The sequence below is a fragment of the Oryctolagus cuniculus genome, chromosome 14 (genome assembly GCF_964237555.1).
Source record: "Oryctolagus cuniculus chromosome 14, mOryCun1.1, whole genome shotgun sequence".
Taxonomy (NCBI): Eukaryota; Metazoa; Chordata; class Mammalia; order Lagomorpha; family Leporidae; genus Oryctolagus; species Oryctolagus cuniculus.
The window spans coordinates 32,172,957-32,182,923 of record NC_091445.1 but is presented as its reverse complement, the minus strand read 5'-3'; positions in this window follow the sequence as shown (position 1 = coordinate 32,182,923).

Genomic DNA, 9,967 nt, shown 5'->3' with positions numbered 1-9,967 from the left:
GTGATTACTGACGCCATAAACAAGAGTGTCAATTTGTTAAGTCAACAACAGGAGTCACTGTGCACTTACTCCTCATGTAGGATCTTTGTCCTTAGTGTGCTGTACATTGAGATTTAATGCTATAACGAGTACTCAAACAGTATTTTTCACTTTATGTTTCTGTGTGGGAGCAAACTGTTGAAATCTTTACTTAATGTATGCTAAACTGATCTTCTGTATATAAAGAGAATCGCACATGAGTCTTGATGTGAATGGAAGGGGAGAGGGAGTGGATAAGGGGAGGGTTGTGGGTGGGAGGGACGTTATGTGGGGGGAAGCCATTGTAATCCATAAGCTGTACTTTGGAAATTTATATTCATTAAATAAAAGTTAAAAAAATAAAAAAGTAGAAATACAATTTTTTAAAAAAAATTATTTATTTGAGAGACATAGTTACAGAAAGAGAGAGAGGGAGAGACAGAGAGAGAACTTTCATCCACTGGTTCTCATTCCATGAATGGCCACAATGACTGGAGCTGGGCCAGACCAAAGCCAGGAGCCAGGAGCTTCTGCCTGGTCTTCCATGTGTGTGTAGGGGCACAAGGACTTGGGTCATCCTCTGATGCCTTCTCAGGTGTGTTAGCAGGGAGCTCAATCAGTGTTGGAGCAGCTGGGACTTGAACCAGCACCCATATGGAATGCCAGAGCTGCAGGCCATGGCTTTTACCTGCCTAGCCACAGCGCTGACCCCAGAAATACAGTTCTGAGTGTTTTGACCAAGACAAACATAATCATGTAATAACCACCACCTTCAACTGAGCAGTTTTATCATCCCTCCAAATTTACCCATGACCCTTTTTGGTCAACTCCTTCCTTCATCCTCAGTAATCGGTTTTCTGTAGTTTTGCCTCTTTTGAGAATGTCATATATAGAATCACTCAGCATGTATACAGACTTTTCACAGGGGCTCCTTTGACCTGGCATAGTGCATCTGAGAGTCATCCATGTTGCTGAATGTGATTATTCCTTCCAGTAGAAAGAGGGCACCGCATTTTTTAATCCATTCCCTAGCTTAAGGCCATTGGGCTGTTTCCAGTTTGGAATGGTTATAAATAAAATCACTCCATGCATTCATATACAGAATTTGACATGAGTATAAGTTTTCACTTAACTTGTAAAGACAAAAAAGCAGTAGAATGTCTAGATCATATTTTCAGATGCATTCATAATTGTAAAAAAAAAAGAGATGCAAACTTGTTTTTCTCCAAAGTGACTGCACCGTTTCCCACTGCCACCAGCAATATATGAGATTACCAACAGCTTCACATCCTTGTAGCTGGATTTCCAACTAATTGCTTTTGCTTCTTTTTTTTTTTGGCCATTAAAACTGATATGAGGTGGTACCTCATGATTTTAATTTGTGTTTCCCTAATGGCGCATAATGTTGAGCATTGTTCTTGTGCTTAGTTGCCATCTGTATATCGTCTGTGGTGATGTGATCGTCCCCATTCCTTGCCTATTTAGAATTGGATTGTGGTGCCTTCTTATAATTGAGTTTTGAGAATTCCTTGCATATTCTGGATGCAAATCCTCTAACACAAATGTGACTTGCAAATAGTTTCTCTCATTCTGTAGCTTGTCTTGTTACTCTCTTAAAGTCTTTCAAAGAATGGGAGGTCTCATCTCATTTTTAAGGAAGTCTAACGTATCAGTTTGTTCTTTGATGAACTGTGCTCTTGGTTTCATGTTTAAAATACCCTTGCTTAATCCAATATCACAAAGCTTTTCTCTTCTGTGTCTCTTTTCCTTTCATTTTTTTTTAAGTGCCTGTGTTTTCTGGAAACTTGTGGAGATAATTTGAGGCTCTGGTGATGTCACCTTCCTCCTAGAGAGAATAGACGTCAGCTACTATTAGGCAATTAGATTAGAAACAGATCCGTTTAATCTAATTGAGAATTGAGATGACTCAAATCTTGCTTCCAGGCCTTGGGAGGGCTGGTCTAGTTCTTGTTTGCCCTGAGGTCTAAGGCTTGCTGGGGGCTTTGGCAGCCTGGGTTTTTCACCAGCTCTCCTCTTGGGTAAGTCTCTGCATAGTGCAGTGTGCCTGCCTGCCAGAAGCTCTGCCTCGCTTCTCTGCCTCTCAGCCACTGTGTATAAATCAGAAAGGGCTTGGGAGAAGTGTCAAGCCAAATGTCAGGTTCTTTCTGCACTCCCCTTCTGCTCAGCGGAACAGTCCCTCAAGCACAGTGACAAGTGTGGATGCGTTCCGACAGGTTTGTTTTTAATCCAGTTTTTATAATTTCATTCCGTAGGAGAGTTGATCTGATATAAGCTAGTCTGGTAGAGCCAGAAACAGGACTCTTCCCACTGGCTTTCCACACTGACTATTCTACAGGCATGTCTTCAACGCAGTGTCCCAGAGGCCAATTTTCCTTCAGAGCCATTAGCCTAGATTGGGAGCTGAGACATTAGAAACCTAACGGCTCACATGGATGTGGAAAATGACTTCTTTTCCCTGTGGAAGCTGGAGCAAAAAACAGGAGTAATAGGTTTCTTTCCCCCTCTGTATTTCTTGAGGAATGCCTTTACCAGTTTAGAATGAGAGATTCTTATGCTTACACACCTGCGCCAGCTTAATGTAACAGCTTTGTTCACCTAAGTAGCATCAGAGATTGAATTACTTTCTCCTTCAGCGATCCGATGTGTGATCTCCGTGGCCTCACTCCCTCTAGAAGATCACCATTAGCAAACAAGGCTGTCAGATCCTATCCAGCATTCCATCCAGGACTCAACAGTGTGGCTCCCTGGGATACATTGGGATGAAAGAATTTGTCTTCAAAGTGTCAGGTGACAGAGGTAACGTTTCCACAGTCAACATTAAATCATTGAGTGGCTCAAAAATAACCACAATGAGAAATACCAGATACGAATGTACACGCGCCAACTTTCAACATCGGAAGTCAAATCCTTCTAGAACTCCAGAACGGAGATGCTGTGGAGCTTGGTCCTGGGGAACCAAGGCCAGAGGGATCAAAAAAGTGACAGTTTCACACAAGAGACAGGCATAGAAAGAAGGTATAAAGGGGAAGCAATGATAGGTAAGGGCGGGGTGGGGGGATGCGGTGTGAGAAGCAATGAAAGATGCAGCTTAGGGATGAGCAGGTTGACCTAGAGAAATGGCTAAAACAAGAACTCAGGAAGCCTGGCTGTTCTGAGCTTTCTACACAGACTTGAGTTGCAAATACCATCCGTGTCTCTTTGCTCCAAACACAGCACAAAACCTTTGGAATTATTTAGCCAAAGAAGAGAAGACTCCAACTTTGCTGTGAGTTCACAGACTGACCTTGAGAAGGGGACTTGCTATTTCCAGGCTTCTGCAAAATGGCAGATTTTACATGAATCATCGTTCAGGTTTCCTAAATTTAAAGTTTTGGCTATAACCCAACTTTAAGTATTGATGCAAGGATGTATTTGGGGGTCTGTAATATACATTCCTCAATGCTTTTGCATTCAGTAACATTTACTGTGGTGGAAATCAGTCTTTTTAAAACATAAAACAGAAACATGAATTGTGGAATACATGCTTTTCTCTCAATCATTACTCATTTAATATATACAAATCAAACTGTAAATACAAATAAGCACAATTTTCAGAGAACCTGGGTTTGTAAGCCTAATTGCTTATGGAAGTCATTACTTCAAACTCACACTGAGCTAAATTTTGTAGATAATTCTACCCCCTGGGCAGTCACTTCTGGATGAGTGGCATATTTACCTCTCTCAGACAGAAAAGAGATTTTGTCACCAAATATTTATGGAGAAACTAAAATTTATATCAACAACTTTAAAAGACCCAGTGTCAACTCCATGCTGTACCTTATGTCACCTTAACTCACTTTTCATGACTGTATTCTAGTTTTGAAATAAAAATCTAAACACGGTGCTTATGACAAGTCAAAAACAACCCACAAAACTGATCCTAGAAGCCAGAAATACTAAGGCGGTTTATATTATAATTCAAATCCTACTCCCTCACCAAAAGACAGGTGGTACAAATGTCTCTTCTTGCAATTATCTTCTAATTTCCCAACCACTATTTAGCAACATTTAGAGAAGGCAGGGATCTGTGAAGACAACATTGTCCGATCCCATCATGCATTGCAGGTAAGGAATAAAAAACTCATCATCATGCATTGCAGGTAAGACACTTCACCAAGAAGACACGACGCTGTTCTGGGTCCCTGTTGACTGCTCTTAGAGACAAATTAATTTATCTAGCATCTATTTGCGTATAAACCATTGTACTATGTGTTTAGAGGAAGTTACTAAACAACAGGTTCCTAGTATCAAAACTGAGAGCTAAGGACAACTGAGTATTTTGTACTGTCTATTACCTAGCTCAAGGCCTGGCACACGTCCCCATCAGGGCTTGGTCTAAGTTTTCACTCTAAGCTCATCATTCCTTCCGTTCAGGCACGTTTTGAGCAGATTGTGCATACATAGATTGAGTTTGTCTATGGGATGCATTGTATTTTGTGGACACAACTTTGGTAATGGAAATTACCCCCTGCACTGACTGATGATGGACAAGGGACCTGGAGTTCTCCATGGAGAGCTTGAGAAAGTTTGGCTGATGAGAATGATGAATGAGGATTTAGGAACTAAGTTTATCAATTATTCAGGTGCACAATGAAGGAGATTGGCTAACTGGAGTGAGGACCTGAGAAGGGAAGAAGATACCTTTTTTTAGAAAATTTTTATTTAATAAATATAAATTTTGAAGGTACAACTTTTGGATTATAGCAGCTTTTCCCTCCATAACCGCCTTCCCACCCACAAATCATCCCATCTCCTACTCCCTCTCGCATTCCATTCTTCGTTAAGATTTGTAGTTAATTTTCTTTATATATAGCAGATCAACTTAGTATATACTAAGTAAAGATTTCAACAGTTTGCACCTATACAGATACACAAAGTATAAAGTAATGTTTGAATACTAGTTTTACCATTAATTCTCATAGTACAACACATTAAGGACAGAGATTCTACATGGGGAGTAAGTGCACAGTGACTCCTGTTGTTGATTTAACAATTGACACTCTTATTTATAACGTCACTAATCACCCAAGGCTCTTGCCATGAGCTGTCAAGGCTATGGAAGCCTCTTGTCACAAACTCTGATTTATTTAGACAAGGCCATAGTCAAAGTGGAAATTCTCTCCTCCTTTCAGAGAAAGGTACCTCCTTCTTTGATGGCCCATGGAAGAAGTTATCTAATTACTGAGTATGACTATGAATGAGCATTTTATACAATCTTCATAACAATCAGGTGAAATTACAAACTAAAAATGGTCTTCAGAAAATTCATGGAAATGGGTGTTATCAAAACTTAACTACAGATTTCAAAAATTTTTGCACCAAAGTAAACATCTTTTAATTCCACAAACTTTTTGAAGTCCATCAAGGTAGAGAGCTTAGAGGCTGAAGAGATTAATTATTTTGCTCAAGATTTCATAGCTTTCTTTACATGGAAAAGTGGGTCATTCCTTATCGCCCCCACCCCTGTCCCCAGTACCAAACATGGCACCAGGACAATGGAAGCAGCTGTGTTAAAGATACATGCCATGGACCTGGTGCAGTGATGAACACATCCATGTTGTTTGCCCAGGAACACACAGGACCAGAAAAGGAAACCAGCAGCAAGAGAAACAGACCATGGCGTGGCCGTAAGCTGTGGCTGAGTGCAGAGCAGTCAAGGAGCCCATGAACAGATGCACAAGCAGAGCCAGAGGCTGGATTCCTGCCAGAGAGAACAACTGGGCTGACCCGGCTTCTGGAAGACTGCTATTGAATTCTTCTTGGGCAAGGACACTGTGGAGGGAAGCCCAGTGAGCAGAACTGAGCTTGAATGCTCGGTGGAATCACAGTTGGAAGCACTCCTCAGGCAGACAACAGCTTCGACCACCGGCCCTGGGTGTAAACAGGAGAGGCAAGTAAGATACAGTGACCTTGTGCACCAGGCTCTCAGCCTAACACTGTTTGCACATTCTTTCTGTACCCCCAGCAATGACCATATGAAGGAATGTGGAAGTTTGTGGAAAACTGAAACCAACAGATAAGTTTAGTTGGATGCAAACATTTTGAAATCTATACATAACTTTTTAAAATTTTTATTAATATAAATACAACAGATTTCATGTATTTCATAGGTACAATTCTAAGAAGATACCCATACTTCCCTTCCTCTCCCTTCCCCTCCTTCAATTTCCTCCCTTCTTCCTTTCTTTTTTTCTTTTTTTTTCTTTTTTTTTTATCTTTTATTTAATGAATATAAATTTCCAAAGTACGACTCATGTGTTACAATGGCTTCCCCCCCCATACCGTCCCTCCCACCCACAACCCTCCCCTTTCCCACTCCCTCTCCCCTTCCATTCACATCAAGATTCATTTTCGATTATCTTAATATACAGAAGATCAGCTTAGTATACCTTAAGTAAGTATTTCAACAGTTTGCTCCCACACAGAAAAATAAAGTGAAAAATAATAGATGATTTTTTTTAAATGATGATGAAATCAGATCAGACCTATTGTCATGTTTAATCCCAGTGAGAGTCAAGTTGGGAATTGATAATTTCTTTCTTTTTTTTTTTTTTTTTTTTTTACAGAAGATCAGTTTAGTGTACATTAAGTAAAGATTTCAGTCGTTTGCACCCCCATAGAAACACAAAGTGAAATATACTGTTTGAGTACTCGTTATAGCATTAAGCCTCAGTGTATAGCACGTTAAGGACAGAGATCCTACATATGGAGTAAGTGCACAGTGACTCCTGTTGTTGACTTTACCAATTGACACTCCTGTTTATGGCATCAGTAATCTCCCTATGCACCAGTTATGAGTTTCCAAGGCTATGGAAGCCCCTTGAGTTCTCCGACTCTTATCTTGTTTAGACACGGTCATAGTCAAAGTGGAGGTTCTCTCCTCCCTTCAGAGAAAGGCACCTCCCTCTTTGAAGACCTGTTCTTTCCACTGGGATCTCACTCACAGAGATCTTTTTGCCAGAGTGTCTTGGCTTTCCATGCCTGAAATACTCTCATGGGCTTTTCAGCCAGATCCGAGTGCCTTTAGGGCTGATTCTGAGGCCAGAGTGCTATTTAGGACATCCGCCATTCTATGAGTCTGCTGAGTATCTCACTTCCCATGTTGGATCACTCTCCCCTTTATTTATTCTATCGGTTGGTGTTAGCAGATACTAGACTTGTTTATGTGCTCCCTTTGACTCTTAGTCCTTTCATTATGATCAATTGTGAACTGAAATTGATCACTTGGAGTAGTGAGATGGCATTGGCACATGCCACCTTGATGGGATTGAATTGGAATCCCCTGGTATGTTTCCAACTCTACCAATTGGGGCAAGTCAGCCCGAGCATGCCCCAAATTATACATCTCTTCCCTCTCTTATTCCCACTCTTATGTTTAACAGGGATCCCATTTCAGTTAATTTTCAACACTTAAGAATAACTGTGTGATAATTACAGAATTAAACCAGTCATATTAAGTAGAACAGACAAAAAAAAATACTATGAGGGATAATGTATTAAGTTGTCCATTAGCAGTCAGGGCTATGCTGATCAAGTCACCAAGGTACTGGTACAGAAACAGATGGATAGACCAATGGAACAGAATTGAAACACCAGAAATCAACCCAAACATCCACAGCCAACTTATATTTGATCAAGGATCTAAAACTAATTCCTGGAGCAAGGACAGTCTATTCAATAAATGGTGCTGGGAAAACTGGATTTCCACGTGCAGAAGCATGAAGCAAGACCCCTACCTTACACCTTACACAAAAATCCACTCAACGTGGATTAAAGACCTAAATCTACGTCCTGACACCATTAAGTTATTAGAGAACATTGGAGAAACCCTTCAAGATATTGGCACAGGCAAAGAATTTCTGGAAAAGACCCGGGAGGCACAGACAGTCAAAGCCAAAATCAACTATTGGGATTGCATCAAATTGAGAAGTTTCTGTACTGCAAAAGAAACAGTCAGGAGAGTGAAGAGACAACCGACAGAATGGGAAAAAATATTTGCAAACTATGCAACAGATAAAGGGTTGATAACCAGAATCTACAAAGAGATCAAGAAACTCCACAAAAACAAAACCAACAACCCACTTAAGAGATGGGCCAAGGACTTCAATAGACATTTTTCAAAAGAGGAAATCCAAATGGCCAACAGGCACATGAAAAAATGTTCAAGGTCACTAGCAATCAGGGAAATGCAAATCAAAACCACAATGAGGTTTCACCTCACCCCGGTTAGAATGGCTCACATACAGAAATCTACCAACAACAGATGCTGGCGAGGATGTGGGGAAAAAGGGACACTAACCCACTGTTGGTGGGAATGCAAACTGGTCAAACCACTATGGAAGTCAGTCTGGAGATTCCTCAGAAACCTGAAGATAACCCTACCGTTCGACCCAGCCATCCCACTCCTTGGAATTTACCCAAAGGAGTTTAAATTGATAAACAAAAAAGCGGTCTGCACCCTAATGTTTATTGCAGCACAATTCACAATAGCCAAGACCTGGAACCAACCTAAATGCCCATCAACAGTAGACTGGATAAAGAAATTATGGGATATGTATTCTTTAGAGTACTATACCGCAGTAAGAAACAACGAAATCCAGTCATTTGCAACAAAATGGATGAATCTGGAACACATCATGCTGAGTGAAGTAAGCCAGTCCCAAAGGGACAAATACCATATGTTCTCCCTGATCGGTGACAACTGACTGAACACCAAAAAGGAAACCTCTTTTTTTCTTTAATATTTGCAAAAAACATAATTTCAGCCCACTCTGTAATCATAGGCTTAATGCACCACTAACATAATATCCAACAAGTAAAAACCCAGAAAGATCATAATTCCACAAGAGTGTAAACAAGAACTAAAAACAACAATGAAATCTCAAGATGTCTGTTTTGTTCCTACACAATTTTTTGTATTCTATATTAACTACTATGTATCAAAGAAAACATATTTGTCTTTTGGAGACTGGCTTATTTCACTAAATAAAACTGTTTCCAGTTGCATCCATTTTTTGCAAAAGACAGGACTTTGTTCCTTATGTCTGAGTAGTATTCCATAGTATTTATACATTTTCTTTATCCAATCATCAATTAATGGACATCTAGGTTGAGTCCACATCTTAGCTACTGTAAATTGAGCTACAATAAACATGGAGGTACAGAGAACTCGTTCATATGCTGATTTCATTTTGTTTGGGTAAATTCCCAGGAGTGGTATGGCTGGGACATATGGTAGATCTATTTTCAGATTTCTGAGGACTGCATACTGTCTTCCATAATGGTTTTAGATGTTTACATTCCCACCAACAGTGACTTAGGGTACCTTTCCCACAGTATCCTCAGAAGCATTTGTTATTTGATTTTTGGAAGAGAGCCAATAGGGTGGCTTTTATTTCCCTGGTGGCTAGTAATCTTGAGCATTTTTTTGTGTGTCAGTTGGCCATTTAAATGTCATCTTTTGAAAAATGTCTGTTCATGTCCTTTGCCTATTCCTTAACTGGACTGTGTGTTTTGTGGTTGAGTTTCTTGAACTCTTTCTAGAATTTGAATATTAATCCATTATCAGCTGCATAGTTTTCAAATATGTTTTCCCATTTTGAAGAGACTATTCTCCTGGGATTGATGACAGCTCTTTGGTTGTAGCTGTATGGATTAAATTCTAGATTTTCTATTCCCATCCATTGGTCTACGTTTCTATTTCTGTGTCAGTACCAGGCTGTTTTGATTATAACTGCTTTGTAGTATTTTTTGAAATCTGGTATTATGATGCCTCTGGCTTTTTGTTATTTAAGATTGCTTCAGCTATTCAGTGTCTTTCGTATTTCTGTATGAATTTTAGCATTTGTTTTCTAGATCTGAGAATAACACCCTTGGTTTTTGATTGGGA